This window comes from Equus przewalskii, chromosome 7 (genome assembly GCF_037783145.1).
Source record: "Equus przewalskii isolate Varuska chromosome 7, EquPr2, whole genome shotgun sequence".
Lineage (NCBI taxonomy): Eukaryota > Metazoa > Chordata > Mammalia > Perissodactyla > Equidae > Equus > Equus przewalskii.
In genome coordinates this window covers 16,622,788-16,644,079 of record NC_091837.1, presented here as the reverse complement: position 1 = coordinate 16,644,079, position 21,292 = coordinate 16,622,788, and the positions used below count along the sequence as shown (strand labels likewise).

General features: G+C 34.6%; 1 protein-coding gene across 7 annotated transcripts in view; it reads right to left on the bottom strand.

The window, feature by feature from the left end:
* Positions 1–21,292, bottom strand: part of TAOK3 (TAO kinase 3) — a 169,194-nt gene that overhangs the window by 129,480 nt on the left and 18,422 nt on the right. The window contains exon 1 of one of the 7 annotated variants that reach the window (XM_070628807.1): positions 12,749–12,844. The exons of the other annotated variants lie outside the window; for them this stretch is intronic. The gene's annotated coding sequence lies outside the window, so the exon portion shown is untranslated. Of the gene's footprint in view, positions 1–12,748; positions 12,845–21,292 lie in introns of those variants that run through there. 7 annotated transcript variants of the gene reach the window in all.

The following is a 21,292-nucleotide window of genomic DNA, read 5'->3' as shown; positions in this document are numbered from 1 at the left end:
TTTTTACCATCATCTATATTTTTACAAGTAAATAATTTCTATTTTCTCTGTTGTTTCACTTATCTAACTGATTGAGATGGCAATCTTGCTCTTAATCAGTGAGGACCTTATGATATGTCTTTATTATTTTTATAATGAGTATATTTAATTTTTAAAAAGGAATTTCATACATATATGTATATATAGAGAGAGACGGAGAGAGAGAGAAAAAACAGAGTGGGAGAAAAGAGCCCATCATCAACTGTTTACAACAACTCAAAAAATCCAGGAATAAATTTAATAGAAGTAACGTACAGGAACTAGATGGAAAAAAATTATGAAGTGCTACTAAGAGATACAACAGAAAATCTAAATAAATTAAAGATTTACCTTTGTCTTTGATAAGATTCAATATTGAAAAGACGTTATTTCTCCTTAATCTATACATTACATGAAATTCCAATAGATTTGTCTTTGAAACTACTTAAAATTTTATCTAGAACGGAGTCAAGTGAACTTCTTCTGTAATAGATCTGTAATATTTTAGGCTTTGTGGGCCATACAGTCTCTGATGTAACTACTCAATTCTGTCTTGTAGCATAAAAGCAGCCATAGATAATTCATAATAAATGAGCGTATGTTCCAATTAAACTTTATTTATGGACATTAAGATTTGGATGTCATAAAATTTTCAAATGTCAAGAAATAGTAGTCTTCTTTTGATTACTTCCCCCAACCATTAAAAAATTTAAAAACCATTCTTGGTTCAAAGGTATACAAAAACAGGCAGCAGACAAATTCAGTCTGTGGGCTACAGTTTGCCAACTCCTAATTTAGAATAAACATCTAAAAAGTAACCAGGGAAATTCAAGGAAAAAAAAAAAGGAGTAATGAAGGAGGACTTGTTCTATCAGGTACTAAATTGTAAAACTACAGCAAATCAAATATTGAGATCTAGAACTGGAATAGGACAGAAAGATCAATGAAACAGAATTGGCAGTCTCAAAAACAGAACCAAATCCATGTAGATGTTTAATATACAATATAGGTGGCATTTCAATCAGTGTGGGAAAATGGATCACTTATTCAATAGAATGGTATAAGGACAAGTGTCTAGTCATTCAAAGTGAAAAAAAGTAAACCTCTACCTTATTCTTTACATCAAAATAATTTAGTTATTTACATTAAAAAAATAAAAACATTAAATTACTGAAAATACAGATGAATATTTTTATAATCTTGGATTTTAAGTATGACACAAAATACAGAAACTCAAAGAAACACTTACTGATTTTGCTAAATAAAAATGAAAACCTCCAGGATGATGTTCACAGGAAATCTCAGGACAGTAACTGAGCAGTGGAGTTATAAGAACAACCAGTCCAGATTGGAGGAGGACAAAGGAATCCTTAGCGAAGTCTTCAAGGAAAAGATGCAACTGATAGATTACCTGATATAACCAAATATATTGAATGGATATATTGAGAGGACATTTATAATTCTGGTGTAGGATATAGGAATGAATTAATATAAATTAACAAAATAAAGATGAAGCTATTATTTACTCTAGGGAAAACAAAATATTATACAAAGAAAGCAAATTTAATCAGTACACTAAAAATCACAGCTGTAAATAATATATACAGTCATGATAATGTAAGCATTGTCTATTGAGCTAACCAAAGGTTATGATATAACTGTATCTAGAAGATGGGTGTAAAACACGTCAGTGTGTAAGAAAGTGAAATTCTGATCTTTCATCTAAAATTGAAATACTGAGATAGCAGCATAAATATGTTCTTTAGAAATATGGAGAAAAAATTCAGAGAAAATATCTATAGAACTTTAAAGTGGTTGCTTCCGGGAAGCAAGAATGGGGAGTAGGGGGGGAGATGTCAGGCAGGAGACAGCTGTTTTTCATCATAGGTTTTGAAGAAAACTTTTAAAACTGTATAAATGTATAATTTTGATAAAAATAATTTTGAAAAAATACATAAAAAATTAATGCTTCTTTGCCATAAAATGCTATTAAAAGAGAAAGACAACACATGGGGAAAAATACTTGTTTCATATACTACAAAGATTACCATTATCCAAATTATATAAAGAGCACCTATAAATGAAAAAGTGAAAAAAAGTATCAAAATGGGCAAAAGGAGGTAAATAGGCAATTTATAGAACTATAAATAGCTAAAGAACATGTGAAGAGATTTTTAACCACAGTAATAATCAAAGAAATGTAAATTAAATTATACCAATTTCTTCATACCAGAGCAGCAAAGTGTTAGAAGGGGTAAACAGACACTATATCAGATCCTGTGGGTGGGGGGTATGCAAGTCAGTATAATAATAGAAATTAACTCCATTGGCAGGCAAGCTGGCAACGTCTATCAAATTTTAAAATGGAGATACCTTGTCATCCAGCAATTCTACTTCTAGGCATTTGTTCTATTGAAATAACAGGTGGAACAGAAATGTTCAACATAGCAAGCTAATGCAAACAACCTTAACTTTCATCAACAACATTGATTAGATAAATTATGGTACAACAGGTTAGTGGTTAAAAAGAACAAGATAAGTATAATGTACTGATCTTATATATTAAGTGAAAAGAGAATATTGAAGAACAGTGCATATAATAAAATCCCATTTTTATTTAAGGAATATATACATATAATTGCATGTGGGTTTATGTATGCCCGTAGGAAAAATTCCAGAAAAATATATACCAAATTACTAACAATAAATAAACTTCAGTGGTGGTGTTACTAAAGAGGAATTTCACTTTCAACTTTTCTGTGTTGTTTGCATTTTTTACAGAAAAGAAACTACTCTTAATTAAAACTATCAAAGATACATCTTTAAGGTATCCAGCAAGGTGTCAGGTATTCTGGATTAATTAACTATAATTTTAACAGCAACCTCTCTATATCACTTCATTGTTATAATCATGGACATAATTCTACTAAAGTTATTAGATATGATAAAAAATAACTTACTCTTAGATTTCACTAGCACATCAGGCAGTTTATTAATTCTGCTTACAATCGTCACTCTACCAATTGCTGTCAAAACATTCACTGGTCTTTATTCATCTATTTTTTTTAAGATTTTATTTTTTCTTCTTCTCCCCAAAGCCCCCCAGTACATAGTTGTATATTTTAAGTTGTAGGTCCTTCTAGTTGTAGCATGTGGGATGCCGCCTCAGCATGGCCTGATGAGCAGTGTTAGGTCCGCGCCTAGGATCCGAACCGGCGAAATCCTCGGCCGCTGAAGTGGAGTGTAAGAACTTAACCACTAGGCCACTGGGCCAGCCCCTATTTTTGTTTTTTATTATAAAAGTAATACATATCCAACAACATTCCAGTATTTCAAAGAGGTATAGAGAAATAAAGATTTCCCCCTCCAATTGGCCTCCCCATTCTTGCTCCTCAAAGGTAATTACTCCTAAGAAACTATTGTATATTCTTCAAAAACATTTCTATAAATATGTATAGTAATGATCATCCCCTTTTTATTACACAATGGAGTCATTCTATAATACTGATCTGCAACTTGCTGACATATGTCTTTGCATATCAGCCTAAACAGATTACTACAAAAATACTCCTTAATGGTAGTTCTTATTTAAAAGACACATTTGGGCTAATTAGCGATCACAGTGACCAAAAACAAGCAAGCAAGCAACACACCTAACTCAATCCCTGCATCTGGCTTTAATAATAAAAACTACTGACTCCACCCTATCACTATCTATCTATGACATGCTTACTTTGCGCTGGAGGTTTTATACATATCAATTAATTCCCACAAGAATCCTAAGATTCTTGGCATGATTATCCCAATTTTGCAGATGAGGAAGCTGAGGTTCTGAAAAGGTTAAGAACCGGGACTAAGAAAATTCATTTTGTTAACTTTCTAATCACAGGATGAAAGCAAAAGTCTAAACAAGTTTGAACCACTTGTTTATATAATGTAAGCATATATCACTTTGAAAGAAAAGCACTTACACATGTCGAGAAACAATAATAGTGAAGGAAAATGTTCCAAACACTCATATAAATGCTATGTCTAAGCCATTCTGATCTTGTGCCAAAAATAATGAAATCAATCCGTGTTAGACAAAGAGTTAAGTTCATTCAATACCAAGTCCCTGGAGACTGGTTTCCAAACTCCAGTTTCCTTTCTGGCAGGAGAGGAACCTTTTATAAAAATCCTAAAACATAATGTTCACAAATAAGCCTCAGGATTATTGATATTTAGAGTTTCCATCTTATGTTTTCTTGGATTTACTTAGAGGCCACAAACACTATCTTTCTCAACTTCTATTGCTAGGTAAAATTTGAAAAGTCCATTTGCTCTTTATGGATTAATTTTAGACCCACTTTGCCTGAAAGAGTGACAATATTCTATAAAACTGACCCTAAAGTTGGGATTTTCCTAATCCCAATAGGATCTTTTTGCTTATTTTCAGAAAGCATATTATATTTAGACAATAAGTTCTACTTTTTAAATTGGCTGTATATGCACTCTACCACATAGAGTTCACTCAAAGAAAGATCTCCACTGTAGTGTTCCCACTTTCATGAATTTATACAACAAATTGTTATCGAGTTCCTAAAATGCCCAGATTGTGCTAGGTACCAACCAGACAGAAATACGACAGACACAAACCCTACTTTCAGGGAGCTTGCAGTCTACAGAAGAAAGATTTAATGAATTCAGTGCTCTACCTCCTACTTACACAGGGATGGAGATACCCGGCCCTCCTCCCCATTCAAGCTCAAAGCTCTACACTAAAGTACGGCAAACTCTGCAGCTTACTATTAAAACAACCAAACAACCCAGCTATTTCAGAAATTCACATTAATGGGTAACATATTATACTAATTATTTCCTCTGGGTAGACGAGCTACAATTTTTTCTTCAAGGGATACTGGAGATCTCTTACTAAAGAATCCATTTTGCCAGTCCAAAATTTAAAACGTAACTGAATAATTGAAACTTTCCACTTATATGAAGAAGTATAATGTCAATCAAGATAACAAATATCTTGGTATAGGGATTTATAAGGGCCTTTAAATTAGAAAGAAATATGAAATTAAGTAACTATTTTTTCCATTAATTTTATTTATTCAGCAAATATTTATTTAATATCTATTATGTGCTGGGCTTCCTGCCAGCTAGTAAAGATATAATCACGAACATGTTTAGATCTCTGTCCTTAAGGAGATCATATGTAGTGAGAAAGCAAGCCTGAAGCACAGGCAATATCAGAACAGCATAGCACAACATAAAGGGCATCTAACCCAGTCTCTTGTGGAAAGGGAATAAGGGAATCCCAGAGAAACCAAAAGTATTTGAGGCAGGGGGTAGTTAACACAAAGGCCTGAAGGGAAGAGAGCATGACAGAATTCATGACTAATATTTAAACACAATCAACAGATTGAATAACAGAATATAGATGTTTCAGGCTTGAAACTTGCTTTAAACACTATGTGATGTTTCCTGAAAGAAATGGTGGTAGCCCCTTCTACTAGGTATGGTGATTTGGTTCTTGGAATTTGGATTATTTTCTCCCGAATTAACACAGGAATACACCAGGACTCTGTATCCTGAAAGACTTGAATTTCAAAGCAATTCAAATTCTCAACCTTTTAAAACCCAGCAAAACATCAAAAATACTGTATCATTTATTTCAGAGTCTAATTAGGAAAAGTAAAATGGAGAAAAGGAAGATAACATATTAAGACTAATGTTAAACATTTGCCAGAGCCATAAATAGCAAAACGACTATCTTCTATAGTATGTCATTTTCTATACATTCCATACTTAATAGCAGTTGGAGGAACAAGATTTTTATATCAAGACATAAAGCTAGCTTTATTCTATGACTTTGGTTTCCACTAGGAAGAAGGTCATTCTCTCTGCCCTTTGTAAATGGGAGTAACATTCAATTAACTACTGAGAGCTAAATAAAAACCAAAGGACATGGAAACACAAATATTCCCTCAATTCTGTTATTTCCCATAAGGATCCGAGATGACTTCTCTGACATGATACTGGTAAAAACCAAATGAGGATATACATAAAGTGGCTGTATAAAGCCACTTCTGTCATGACTTAAAAATGGAACTCTGGTATGTAGCTGACCAGAAACACAAGGCAGAGCAATAGGTTGCCTTTTAATTCTCATAAATAAAGACAGAAGAATGACAGTATATTATAACAATCTTTGCCATTAAGTCAGAACTCTGTGTCAAAAAAAACAACAAGAAAAGTATTTTGGCATTTTCAATATTTAGGGGGAAAAATACATTAGGAGTTCAATGGTGTATGTGTTCTAGAAGATCACAAAAGTCCTAAAATAAAATCTGAACTCTCATTTCCTGTCTTTTTTTTTTCTACAGACCAATTATTTATATCTAGAGACATGAGGATGGGAAACAAAATAAAACAAAACCCTCACTATAAAAAGTCAAAGTGAAAGTTGCAAAATTAAATGTAAAGATTATATCCAAGTCTATGAATGAAATTGTTTCAAAGTGGTTTGCTTAAGTTACATTTAAAAAGTTCTATTAGAAAAGAGGTTTCATAAGTCTTTACCCACTTCCTTTGTCGGCAAAGAATAGCTATATGTATTTTTATACATGCCAATATAAATCTATCTATTGGTGGTAGAAAAAAAGTCCCATTTCTAAATGAATTTTAAAATATGCCAAAGCAGCTTTGTGTATTTTTAGGTAGTGGTCATATTCTTGACCCAAATTCCATTATTGTAACTCAGGCTCTAGGCACTCTCCAGATAGTTAAGATACTATGTCTGTGTGTATCTGGTCCCAGTTGATAGTAAGGCAAAGAGGAAACTATCACAAAGAGGAAGTATACTGCACTGCAGCTCCTTTGGATTACAAAAGAAGGCAGTTGTTAATTAAACTTTAAATGTGCTGTTAATAAGAAGAAAGAAAAGAAAAAAAAGAGATCAAAAAAGGCAAAGAGGAAAGGAAAGAAGAGAAAAGAAAAAGAAAAAAGAAAGAAGAAGAGAAAAAGGCAGGAAGAAAGCTAGAAATGGGCATAAAGGTGCAGAAGGCAATCTCGGTGAATAACGATCCTTTGGTTTGACAGTAGTCATTTATCTTTATGAGGTTCATAAGTCTGAAACTGCCACAAACCTTGTGAAAATGTGAGACATCTGTTTCCTCTAGTGTGAAGAACAAGAACAGAATTTATCTCATCTAGGCTTAACTGTCACCTACCAAAAACAATCAAAAGACAAACAAATAATACAAAACTCCAGGTATGGTTCACATAGGTCATAGTGTCATTTTATGTTAGGGGGGAATTTCTTGAAACATACATACTATATATGATTAGTATTTTTTAAGAGGGAGCAATTACTAGAGAATATAAATGTAACTTGGAATTCAATTCCGTTTCCTTTAGAATGAAGTCTATAACATTTAACCTTTGATTACTGAATTGATGTAGAGAGAGAATGAATTTAAGAGGTAGACAGCGTGGGGTCCCAGAAAATGATTCCACCATGCTAAGATAGGAACCAAAGAGCTAGGTTCTGTCCCTGGCTGAGCCATTCACTAGCTTTGTGACTTTGGGTCAGTCGTTTACTCTAAAATAAGAATAATATCTGACCTTATGATAGTCTTGAGGATCAAATGAAACAATGCAGGGAAAGGGTTTACAAACCGCTATAAAATATAACGTGCTATTAGTAAAGCCAGTCCTGGTGGTGGAGTGGTTAAGATTCAGTGCTGTCACCACCACCACCCAGGTTTGTTTCCAGTTAGGGAACCAAACCACCCTTCTGCCAGTTGTCATACTGTGGTGGCTGCATGTTGCTGTGATGTTGAAAGCTATGCCACTGGTATTTCAAATACCAGCAGGGTCACCCATGGTGGACAGGTTTCAGCAGAGCTTCCAGACTAAGACAGACTAAGAAGAAGGACCTGGCCACCCAATTCCAAAAAACTGGCCATGACAACCCTGTGAATAGCAGCAAAGTATTGCCTGATATTGTACCAGGTGAGAGGATGGCACACAAAGACTGGGCAGGGTTCATCTCTGCTATACACAGGGTCGCTGGGAGTTGGAATTGACTTGATGGCACTAAAAACAACAAAAACTATTGGTAAGTAAAAGCATTTTGAAACCTATAAAGTATGGTTATTATCACATCACAAATAAACAAATTTATTTCTAACACCTATGACACCTACAAATAGGACTGAAAATTAGGAAGAATATCTAGTGTTTATACTAATTATTTATTTTTTAAGAACTAAAGATTGCCTTTCCTTAGGTATTTTCTTCTTGTTATCCACCATCCCCCACTACAATCCAGCATTCAGTGTCTATTATATGACTTTATTTTCTCATACTTTGATTATAAACAAAGTTATCTTTTCTAAGATATTCTTCTCTTGTTCTATTTTTTTTCATTAATAAACCTGTCTTGTAGGAGTCTCTCTCTATTCTTTTTTTTTTTAATTAATCACTTTTTAAAGTACCACTACAGAAATTTTTCTCGACTATTTATGGGCCAACTGACATCTTAGTAACACCTATATATCTTGTATTTCTTTTTTAGTATAAGGCTATAGTTAGGTCAGAATAATAAAGTGTCTTCATTAAAGAATTTTTTTGCTGCATTCCTTTGTTAAGATACACAGAAAGAAACTACGCTGTTGTCCTGTCATTAACTCAATTAGTCATTCCCTACTGCTTGATGATATAATTTTCCATAAAGAGAACTGCACGCATAGTCTCTTACACAATGGTGTGGATATGCGGTAGAATTAGATCATGTAGTCATCAAAGAGTTTATTTAAATTAAATGCTTGAAATCGTGTAAAAGTAGACTAAATTCTCATTTGTCCTAATCTACATAGCCAGAAAACCCAAAATAAGATTTTTAAAAATTGAATTCTATTTTTATAAAATGGAGACAAATATTAAATACTGATATTACAGACTTACAGATTATGTCACTTAATCATCACAAATTCAACTGAAGCTCCTATTCTACAATATATATTAAAAATGATATTCAGGGGGTTCACACCTATGAGGACTTGGGAGCATCTCAAACTTCTGTGACGCCCACAATGCTGGCCAGCCTCCTTCACCTCAGCTTCCAAAGAAAGAACTGAGAGGCTTGAAGAATCTCAGGTTTGTTATAAAAACTGGGAAATAACGGTTATCTTAGGAGAAGAAAAATGTTTGGTAAACTTACCATTTTCTATGCTGTTTAAAAAAAAATCTATACTTCAAATTTTCCTTTGTATAGGTTTATTTTAATAAAGTCCTTTTGGTTAAAAGATTTTCATAATGATGACCCAGAATCACACAAAATCCTGAAGCAACAGATACATCATCAGAAATTCAGTTATGTTCAGTATTGTTTTAGTGTCAGCTGTACAATATTTCTCTTCTTTAAAAATCCACGTAGGTTTCTGGTTCCAGGGCAAGACGGTTCATTTCTCCCTGTTTCTCCCTTTTAAATACAACTACACAACCTGGAAATAATTTAATAGACAATCATAAAGGACTCTGAAACATAGAAAGAAGAAGGCAGACAGGCTAGGGACCTCAGGACTTGAAGAGCAGCTTGACAAGTTCCCTGGGGTTTTGTTTTCTCTCTCTTATATTCCAGACTGGTCATGGAAGAGGTCTGCATCCCTGAATCACCAACAGGCACACAAAAACGGGGTGGGGGGCGGGTGGGGGGGGAAGCCTGCTCTTTCTGGCCAAAGGATTGGGAAAGGGAACTTAGCAGGGAGATCCATACCCAGTGGCAGGGCAGGACCAATCTGCCACAGAAGTAGCAATGGCAGAACCCAAGCAGGCTGATCTACTCTTGTCCCACAACAAGTGGCAACAGGCATGTCCCTCTACACACCCTAGTGACCCTAGGAGGCCTGATGTCTCCCAGCCTTCTACCCAGTGGCATAGAACCACCCAAAACTGGTGGCTCCTGGCCATCTACTCCGTGGCAGAAGACAATCCACGTCAGGCATCACCCACACCCTTCACCCAACAGCAGAAGGTGAACCAGGCCTAAAGCCTCCTGCCCTCTACCCAGTATCAGAGAGCCACCCAGACCACTTGGCTCCTAGCCCTCCACTAGCATCAGAAGGTGGTGCAGGTATGTATTCTCTTTCCAAGTAGCACCATCAGAGATAGAGTGGAAATACTAGGGTAAATGCTCTCCATCCTGGGAATCCAGCATCTCATATCTCCTACCTAATGACAATGGGAAGCCCAAGGAAACCCAGGCAAGTGTCATTCACCCCCATAGGTGGCACTAGCAGGGATCCAGTGGGACACTCAAGTGGAGCCAGAAGAATGAAGGAGACCAAAATAACACTGAAAAGAAGACTCAACAACTAAATTGTCATTGAAACTACGACCCACAAAAGTAAGAAAGACCTACGCACAAAACCTAAACTGGGCAACTGCCTGGTAAAATAGAAGATTTAAATAGGATTAGTAGTTCCAAACAAACATAATATCCACAGTATTCAGCATATAATAAAAAAGTCACCTGTCATACCAAGAACCAGGAAGACCACAACTTGAATGAGAAAAAACAATCAACTGATGCCAATACTAAGATGAATCAGAAGTTGGAACTATGTGACACAGATTTTAAAGCAGCCACCATAAAAGAGAGATTGACAGATTGGATAAAAATATATGACCTAACAATATGATGATTATAAGAAACTCAATTCAAATATAACATCACAGGTAGGATGAAAGTAAAAGAATGGAAAAGATATACTAACTTGAATCAAAAAAAGCAAGAGTAGCTATATTAATATCAGATAAAGTGGACTTCAGAGAAAATAAAATTACTAAGGACATTACATAGCAATAAAAGGATCAACCTACCAAAAGACACAGCAATCCTAAATGTGCCTGCACCAAAAACAGCTTCAACTTCAAAATATACAAAACAAAAACTGACAGAGCTAAAAGGAGAAACAGACAAATCTATAGTTACAGTTAGGGGCTTTAACACACTACTCTCAGCAATTGATAGAACTTCCAAACAGGAAATTAGCAAAGATATAAAAGAATTAAAGAATATCATCCACCGACATATCTAATTTGACATTTATAGAACATTCCACCCAACAACAGCAGAATACACATTCTTCTTGAGTACCCATGGAACATTCTCCATATCTTGGACAGAAAACAAACTGCATCAAATCTAAAACAACTAAAAGTCATATGTCTTCTGACCATAATGAAATTAAACCAGAAATCAATAATAGAAAGACAACAGAAATCTTCAAGCATTTGGAAATTAAACCATACATTTCTAAAAAAAATGCATGGTTTTTTATTTGTCAAATAAAATATTTCAAAGGAAATAAAGACATAGACCTGAAAATAAAAACACAGCATATCAAAATTTGTGGGATGCAACTAAAGCAGTGCTGAGAGGGAAATTCATAGTACTAAAATGCTTTTGTTAGGAAAGTGGAAAGGTCTCAAATTAATAATCCAAGTTTCTACCCTAAGAACCTATAAAAAGATAAGCAAATTAAACCCAAAGTAAGCAGAAAAAAGGAAATAATAAAATAAGAATAGATATCTATGAAATTGAAAACAGGAAAAAAATAAGAAAAAGCAAAGAAATGTAAAGCTGATTCTTTGGAAAAAAATCAATAAGATTGATAAAATTTTAGCAAGACTAACAAAGATGAAAAGAGAGAAGAGAGAGCCAGCTCTGATGGCCTAGCAGTTAAAATTTGGCATGCTCTGCTTTGGCAGCCCAGTGTTCACTTCCTGGGTGCAGAACCACACCACTCATCTGTCAGTAGCCTTGCTGTGGTGGTTGCTCACAAAGAACTAGAAGGACTTACAATTAGAATATACAACTATGTACTGGGGCCTTGGTGAGGGGAAAAAAGAAGAGAGGAAGATTGGCAACAGATGTTAGTGCAGGGCAAATCTCCCCCCATCCCCAAAAAAGAGAAGAGATAAATCACTAATATCAGACATGAGACATTATAACAGATCCTGTTGTCATTAAAAGGATAATAAGAGAATACTATGAACAACTTTATGTTCATAAATTTGACAACTTAGAAGAAATGGACCAATTTCTCCAAAACTACAAACCACCAAAAGTCCACCAACATTAAGTAGGTAACTTGCATAGTTTCAAAACCATGAAAAAAATTGAATTTGTAACATAAAGGATCCTGAAAAAGAAATCCCTGGGCCAAGAGGGCTTCATTAGAAAAATTTACCAAATATTTAAAGAAGAATTAACACCAGTTTTACATAACCTCTTTCAGAAAACAGAAGAGGAGGGGAATCTTTCCAATTCATTTTATGTGGCCAGTATCACCATGACATCAAAACCAGACAAAAGCAGCACAAAAAATAAAACTATAAACCAGTATCTCTTATGAACTTAGACACAAAAATCTTTAACAAAACATTAGCAAATTGAGTCTAACAATGTATAAAAAAGTTATACACCATGACAAGAGGGATTTACTTAAGGTATGCAAGGGTGGTTCAACATTTGAATGTAATCTATCTCATCAACAGGCAAAAGAAGAAAAATCAGCATCTGACAAAATCCAACATTCATTTATGAGTAAAAAAAAACCTCTTAGCAAGTTAGGAATAGAGGAGAACTACCTCAACTTGATAAAGAGCATCTATGAAAAATATATTTTTTAATATATTTATATAAATATAAATATATATATACCAAATATCATACTTAATGGTGAAAGACTGGATGCTTTCTCCCTAAGATCAGGAACAAGTTAAGGATATCCACTCTTGCTTCTTCTATTCAACATTGTACTGAAGGTTCTAGCCAGGGCAGTTGGGCAAGAAAAAGAAAGAAAAGGCATACAGATTAGAAAAGAAGAAATAAAACTGTCACTAGTTGCAGAAACATGATTATCTATATAGAAAACCCCAAGGAATATATAAAAACACTAGAATAAGTGAGTTGAGCAAGGCCACAAAGATGTGAAATCAGTCTATCGAATCAACTTCATTTCTATATATTAACACTTAACACGCAGAAACTGACATTAAAAACAGTATCATTTACAATCACTCAAAGGAAATGAAATACTTAGGTATAAACTCAATAAAACACCCACATAATCTGCAGGCTTACAATTACAAAATGTTGATGAAAGAAATCAAAGTTCTAAGTAAATGAAGAAACATACCATATTCAAGGATCAGAAGACTCAATATAGGAAAGATGTCACTTCTCTCCAAATTGATGTATAGTTTTAATGCAATCCTTATCAAAATCCCAGAGAGGTTTTTTTGTAGACATAGGCAAACTTATTCTAAAATTTACATGGAAAGGCAAAACAACTAGAATAGCTAAATAATCTTGAAAAAGAATAAATATCAGGAATCACTTTACCCGATGTTAAGGCTTAGTATGTAGATACTGTAATCAAAACAGTTTGGTACTGGTAGAGGAAGAGAAACATAGATCAACTACGCAGAATAGAGAACCCAGAAATACACACACACAAATATGCCCAAATGATTTCTGACAAAGGTACAAAAGCAATTCAATGGAGGAAGGATATCTTTTCAACAAATGGTGCTGGAGCAATTGGACATCCATAGGTTAAAAATAAAACTTGACATAAACCTCACACCCTATGGAAAAAACTAACTCAAAATAGATTACAGATTTAAATGTAAACATAAACTATAAAATGTTTAGAAAAAAGGCATAGGAGAAAATTTGGGAGATCTAGCGATAGGCAGAGTTCTTAGACTTACAAGCATGACTCATAAATGAAAAACTTAATAAACTGTATCTAAATTGTACCAAAATTTAAAACCTTTGGTTTGCAAAACATCTCGTTAAAAGGATGAAAAAGACAAGCTACAGATGGAGAGAAAATATTTGCATATGTTAGGTATGCAAGAGAAGTATGTAGAATATATTGAGAACTCTCAAAATTCAACATTAAAAAAAATCCAATTAGAAAATGAGTGAAAAACACAAACAGAAATTTCACTGGAGAGGACATACAGATGGCAAATAAGCACATGAAAAGATGTTTAATTTCATTAGCCATTAGGGAAATGCAAATAAAACCACAATGAGATATTACTATACCCCTATCAGAATGGTTAAAATAAAAAACAGTGACACAACCAAATGCTGGTGAGGATATGGAGAAACTGGATCTCTCCTACATATAAAATGGTACAGCCCTCTGGAAAACAGTGTGGCACTTTCTTATAAAACTCAACATGCAATTACCCTATGACCCAGCAATTGCATTCTTGGGCATTCATACCAGAGAAATGGAAATTTATGTTCACATAAAAACCTATACATGGGAGTCAGCCCAGTGGCGTAGCAGTTAGGTTTGTGTGCTCCACCTTGGTGGCCTGGGGTTTGCCGGTTCAGATTCCAGGTGTAGACCTACACACCGCTTATCAAGCCATGCTGTAGCAGGCATCCTATACACAAATTAGAGGAAGATGGGCTGTATGCTAACTCAAGGTCAATCTTCCTCAGCAAAAAGAAGAGGATTGGTGGTGGATGTTAGCTCAGGGCTAATCTTCCTAAAAGACAAAAAAGTGGGGCTGGCCCCGTGGCTGAGTGGTTAAGTTCACATGCTCCGCTTCAGTGGCCCAGGGTTTCACCAGTTTGGATCCTGGGTGCAGACCTAGCCCTACTCATCAAGTCATGCTGAGGCAGCGTCCCACATAGCAGAACTAGAAGGACTTACAACTAGAATATACAACTACATACTGGGGGGCTTTGGGGAGAAGAAGAAAAGAAAAAAAAAAAACCCTATACACAAATGTTCATAGCAGCATTATTTGTAATAGCTAAAAACCACAAAGCAGCCAAAAAAGCCCTTTAATGGATAAATGATTAAACAAATTGTAATACATCCATACCATGAAATACTATTTAGCAATAAAAAAAGAATGAACTATTGATAAACACAACCTGAAAGAAACTCCAGAGAATCATACCAAGTGAAAAAAAGCCAATCTCCAAAGGTTACATACTGAATGATTCCATTTGTATAACTTTCTGGAAATGACACAATTACAGAAATGCAGAACAGATTAGTGGTTGCCAGAGGTTAAGGACAGGGGTTGGGGAGAAGTGGATGGGAGCAGGTGTGGTGATACAGCCTCGTGGTGATGGAACTGTTTTTAATTTAGACTGTGGGAGTAGATACACAAAGCTACACGTGAAAAATTGCATAGACCTAAATACACATACATATACACACATACGTACACACACACGAGAACCAGTAAAATGGGAAAATCTGAACAATATCAGTATCAAGTTGTGATATTATACTATAGTTTTGTAACATGTTATCTTTGGGGGAAACTTGGTAAAGGGTATGTGAGGTATGTCTATATTATTTCTTAAAACTGTGTGTGAATCTACCAAATCTCAAAATAAAGTTTAACCTAAAAAAATCCATGTCCAGTAGTTCATGTATGGTTATATATTCATCATTCACTTCTTTAACATTTATTGAGTTGCTCCTATGTGTAAGGCGTTAGTTTACGTGCTGGTGGGGTAGAGGTGGGGAGATAGAGCGTGGGCTGTCTACAAAGGGGTATTGAATAGAGACCCTACCTTCACTGATGTCACAATTGCAATTTTATAGATGTTTTTGTGATTACCTTTTTAATATATGTGTCTTTCACTAGCAGAGGGCAAAGACCGTGACTGTTTTAATTACCACTCTATCTCCAGTGCCAAAACAGTGTCTAGAACATAGTAACTTTTCAAGTAATACCTGATGAATGAATGAATGAAATAATCAATCAATAGAAAGGGTGATAAACACTACCAAATAGAATACAGTACAAAAAATAGTGGCATGATGAAAAGTGCTTATGATAACAGAGGAGGGAATAACTAGCGCTGTCTGGGGGAAGTGAGGTAAGGCTTCAAAGACGTGATCTTTCAACTCGTCTTACAAGATGAGATGGGAGAAGAGCAGAAAAACCATTCCAAGCAGAGGGAATAGAGCATTCAAAAGCACACTCTTATCAGAAAAGCAGAGGATTCCCTGGGACCAGAAAAACAGTTTGTTGTGCTTGAGTTTATAGCTCTCTATTGGGAGAGGCAAAAAAGGATGAAGACAGAAGTCTGCTTGTGTATGCTATACTAAGGCAATTTGGGCTTTTGCATGAACAATGTGGTGACACTGGTGTTTCAGAAGCTAGCGAATGATGATCTGATTTGTCTTTTAGAAAGTTAACTCTGATGGCAGTGAGGAGGATGTACGGCAGGGAGGAGAGAGAGAAGCTGAGGAACTAAAACATGGGCCTGAAAGGAAGGAAAATTCTCAGTTCTTTGTAATATTCAAGTTACCAGAGAACTCAGTTCCCAAACCTACTGCATTCGTGGAAGTTAAGTCTTCCTAACTACTAGCCTGAATCGTTCATAACATTGTTATTTTTAAATCTGTGTAATGAATCATATCATAGGGATATGAAGTAGAGACATTTATTGAGCATTTTAGTTGCTATTTGCTGCAGCTTCTTCCAATATAAGTATGCTGTCTTTAATCTGAAATTCTCCTTTTCCCAATCTTTAAAATTTTGAAATAATAAACTATTCTTCATATTTCACAAAATCTTGCATGTTGTGAATTTATTAATATCTTTGAACATCAAAAATGATTATTTCCACAGACTATTCATGCTATTAAGGAACTGCACTTATTTCTCTTAAAACACAAAATGACTATTTTAGCAACAAGTTAGAGCTTCAATAATTGATCTTTGGAGAGAATAAAATACAAATCTGAATTACGGAGAATAACTATAAGTACTTTCCATACATTCTGTTCACATATAGATGTAGTTGTTTGTGATAAAATGTAGATACAATTGAATGGTATCTCCCTAATGTAATGGTAACTTGGCTGCATCCTCCCCTTCCCCCCAAAAGAGAGAGAACTCTGGCCAGGTTGGAGAGAAAAGAAGAGCAAAGGAGTTAAATATAATTCCTTCTGGGCACAACTAAGTGATTTTCTCTCCTTTGCTTTCTTTTTTCACCATGTGACAATTTTAACAGCTCTTTTCTAACAGCAAAGAGAGGATCAGGAATATGGATTATGAGAAGAGATTGGCAAGGTGTAGAATTTACTGTAGGTAATGCTTTTCTTTCATTTTATAAGAAATAAAGACATTTAAATAGTTTTGTACATAAAAACTCATGGATGGGTTTTACATGTTATTTTTTGAATTTGTTTACTATAGAAAATATCAAACATAAGGAAAAGTTGAAAGAACAGTATAATGAACCACCTTAAGCCCAGGTTTAAATTATCAACTTATGGTCCACCCACTTCCCCAGTGCCACCTTCCACCATTTTGAAACAAATCCTAGATACACCATTTCATTCATAAACATTTCAGACTGTATATCTAAAGGAACGGTTTTGAAAAACATAACTATATCATTAGTATGCCTAAAATTTAACAATAAAACTTTGTCATCAAACATGAGGTCAAATCTAAGCTCAGATTTCCCAGATTGCCTCAAAATTTTTTTTATTCTGTTGCCTTTTACATGAGTTCAAATTAGGTCCAAATATTGTGGTTAGTTGATCTGTCCAAGTTTTATTTTAATGGCAATAATTCAATACATTTTAAAAATTAAACTTAGACTTTTTAATGAATTTAAATAATTACATCTAATATAAAAGGAGTGAATAACTAGACTAAGTCACCCTAGCAGGGCAATGTTGATACGTGTGCTACAAATGTATGGGCATGTGGTCAAACTAAACAAACTCAGAAAAAAATGTGGGGGGGAAGGGTTGATTTCATTTTTGCCTGTTTTCAAAATACTTCCTTCTCTGCTCACAGTTTTAACAACGAAACTGCCCATAATAATGATTTTAATAAGATTTTTATGAGGGAAGCCTACCAAACCATGCTAAAAAAAACCCTCTTCTATAACCTCTCACTTGTTTGTTTTAACATTTGTGCTGTTTTACTTTGGCCAAATACTTCCTCCTTCATTTGAAATTCGTTTGAAAGCATAGGATTTCAGAGTTGGGAGGGATCATGTAGCTTCCTCATCTCAGAGAGTAGGCAGCTTTGATATTATTATAGTATTGGTGTTTCCAGTGAGAAAGCTAGCATGAGGAACCAATCCTATGACAGCTACAGGCTATGTTCTAAATTGTTAACAGACACTCCTATGTAAATGTGATCAATAAAAGTTGTATTAGCACAATATGAAATAACTGTGAATTTTATCCTTTTATAAAGCTTGATATAGTATTTTCTCCAACATGTTAAAAAGATCTTGTTATACAAGCAAGCAAGAAACACATTTAGTTCAAGATTTGAAGTAATAAAGGTTAGAAACTTATCACCCACAGAGGCCTGCAGAAATCAACATAGTAAATGCCAACCTCTTTACTCAGATAATAGTATAACAAAGACTTATAAACTTGTATACTATCAATAAATAAAATATGCAATATAAAATATTGGGTACTGATGGTACCTGATGGTAGTTGTGAGACTGTAAACCCCTGTTGGAAACTATTAGGTCTTCTGAAATTTGCCTATTAAGTTCCAATAGTATTTCTTAGGTTTTAAAAAAATTATATAGTAGTCCCTTCCACATCTATGGGTAAAGTCTAGATAGCACTTCACTGTGGAGTAAATTCATTAATCAAAAGCAAAAATCTGCTTTGGAAATTCAGGAGTCTCAGTCACTCCATATATATGGCAGTTTACATTAAACCTAGGTCTTAGAATGCCCAGGAAAATCATTAAAAATACTTAGTGAGTGCTTGACACGTGCAGGGAACTGCATCAGGTGCATCAGCAAACTGGAAAATAAAGTGTCAGAATGATAGTAAATTAAACCATTGATACATTTAGTTTAAAGGAAGAACTTCAAGATAGTAATCTAGAGATGGGAATTTTTGAGATTTAATGTTTTCTTTTAAACTCAGAGTATCTTATAAAAATTCCCTAGAATTTAATTGTTCCAGTTCTACAACATAAGAAACCCTACATGGACTTTACAATTTAGAACACTGACAATGGACTGACTTCTAATCTGCTTTATTTTTATTGTTTATATTGACTTCACTTATTTTATCTCAGAGTCCCTAATGTATTAGTTGCCCTCTATCCTGTGTACATTCTAATTTTTTTTTTTATTTACCAAAACACAAAAATTCAACCTCTTGATTCTTTTAAAACAAAGTAAAAGGAGGTGTCATAGTAAATATAATCCACTAGATTCAGGTAAGGCAATTATAGAGTTGATTTGTTGAGTTATGATATAAAAGTGCAGGTATAAATCTCTGTTAATACACAGAACAGACAGAATACCACATTCTAATACAACCATCCGTCTTACCTGGCTCACAAGGGAGAAGCAGTGTTCACATCAACAATGCCTATTCATACTTTGACAATGATGGAAATCTCATCTAAGAAATGTGGTATCAGCACTATCACTTTACAATATGTTCAATAACATGAAAGATATGTGGCAATTAGAACTTTTTGATCTCACAGTCCTGTTTTTTATCACTTGCACACATCTGTCTCTCTCTCCTTCTCTCTCATTACATATTAGAAACTAATGGAAAGAATTTAACTTAAAAAAAGGCTCCTTCTTAACTACAAAATAAATCATGATCAATTAATAATATTATATTAATAGTATTATGGCTTTTTAAATGATAATAGTTTACATTCTCATATTTAAAACTATTTAATTTCTCCTTCTGTCCTGCTTTTTCAAAGCCTGGAGCCCCCTGTTGCATTTACACTTTATTTTTTTAGTCCCTCATTGAATCATTCAGTATGTATCCTCTAGTTAACTTCCTCTTGTCAATACACATGTACTCCTTCACCTTGTCAAGCATAATTAGAACTTTAATTTGTTTTTCTAAGATGCTAGCCAGTTAAGCACATGTAGCAAATTTTATAAGCATGGTCTACTCAATCCCCTAGTCATTAAATAGAATGTTAAAGACCAAGCCTACTGAACCACGTCTATTTTTGGAAGCAGCTTCTAAACTTGCATTCCTATTTACTATAGTGATATAAATCCAAAGTAAAATTTTTTGTAAGATGAAAATTAAAATATCCATCATTTAGAGTCAGATCAGGACAAAATTTTTTAAATATAAAATAGAATAGATTAATTAAGGAGGCTGAAAAATAGTCTTTACAATAATGGACAAGAACTATTCATTAATTAAATGGCTGTAGTAACTAGCTACTTCGGACAAATCCAAAGTCTCTCCCCTCTTAATGATGATTTTAACAGGCTCAAACCAAGAGGTTTGAATGCAAAACTTGAAGAAAAAACTCCCGAATAGGCAGGAATATAAGAGGAAGGAACAGTGGCGATAGTCTAAGGGAAGAAGGGCAGCTAGAGTTCCTCTGGAGCAGATGAAGGCCAAGGAAAGGGCCATGTGTTTAGAGAGATAAGCATGCGTCCTTCTAAGCTCTTGTTGGTAGCTAGACTCGTCAGACACTGCTAGCTTGTGTTTCTAGTGGATGGGGAACAAAGGGGACATATTCTCAAGCAATGGGAGCCTTTGTTGAGACATATAGTATAATAATGCTATTTACCCACTCTATATGAAAAAATAAAATTTTTCCATGTTCTTGGAAACCAGGTTCTTATGGTCTATCTGCTATAGAATCTCCTATGACTGGAAAGAAACAGAGAGTTGTATAGGAGATAGAATAACTAAGGAGTTATTTAGAACAATTTGTAAGAATAAAAACTAAGAAAAAAAATCCACCTTGAATATCCATATAACAATGCTGGCTTGAAAATGATGTGGAGGGGCCAGCCCGGTGGCACAGTGGTTAACTGCACACATTCCGCTTCGGCAGCCCGGGGTTCCCTGGTTCGGATCCCAGGTGCGGACATGGCACCACTTGGCAAGCCATGCTGTGGCAGGCGTCTCACATATAAAGTAGAGGAAGATGGGCATGGATGTTAGCTCAGGGCCAATCTTCCTCAGAAAAAAGAAGAGGATTGGCAGCAGTTAGCTCAGGGCTAATCTTCCTCAAAAAAAAAAAAAAAAGAAAATGATGTGGAAGCAGTATATTTAGACATAGAAATATGAATATTTGTTGATGTGGTACGATGATGTGGTATCTTCCACATTACCTGAAAGTCCTCTTGCTGGTAACTCCTAACTTCAGGACTAATCAGGAACCAATTTTGCAACATTACAAGGAAATTATAATTTTAAGGTGACATATATTCATCATTATT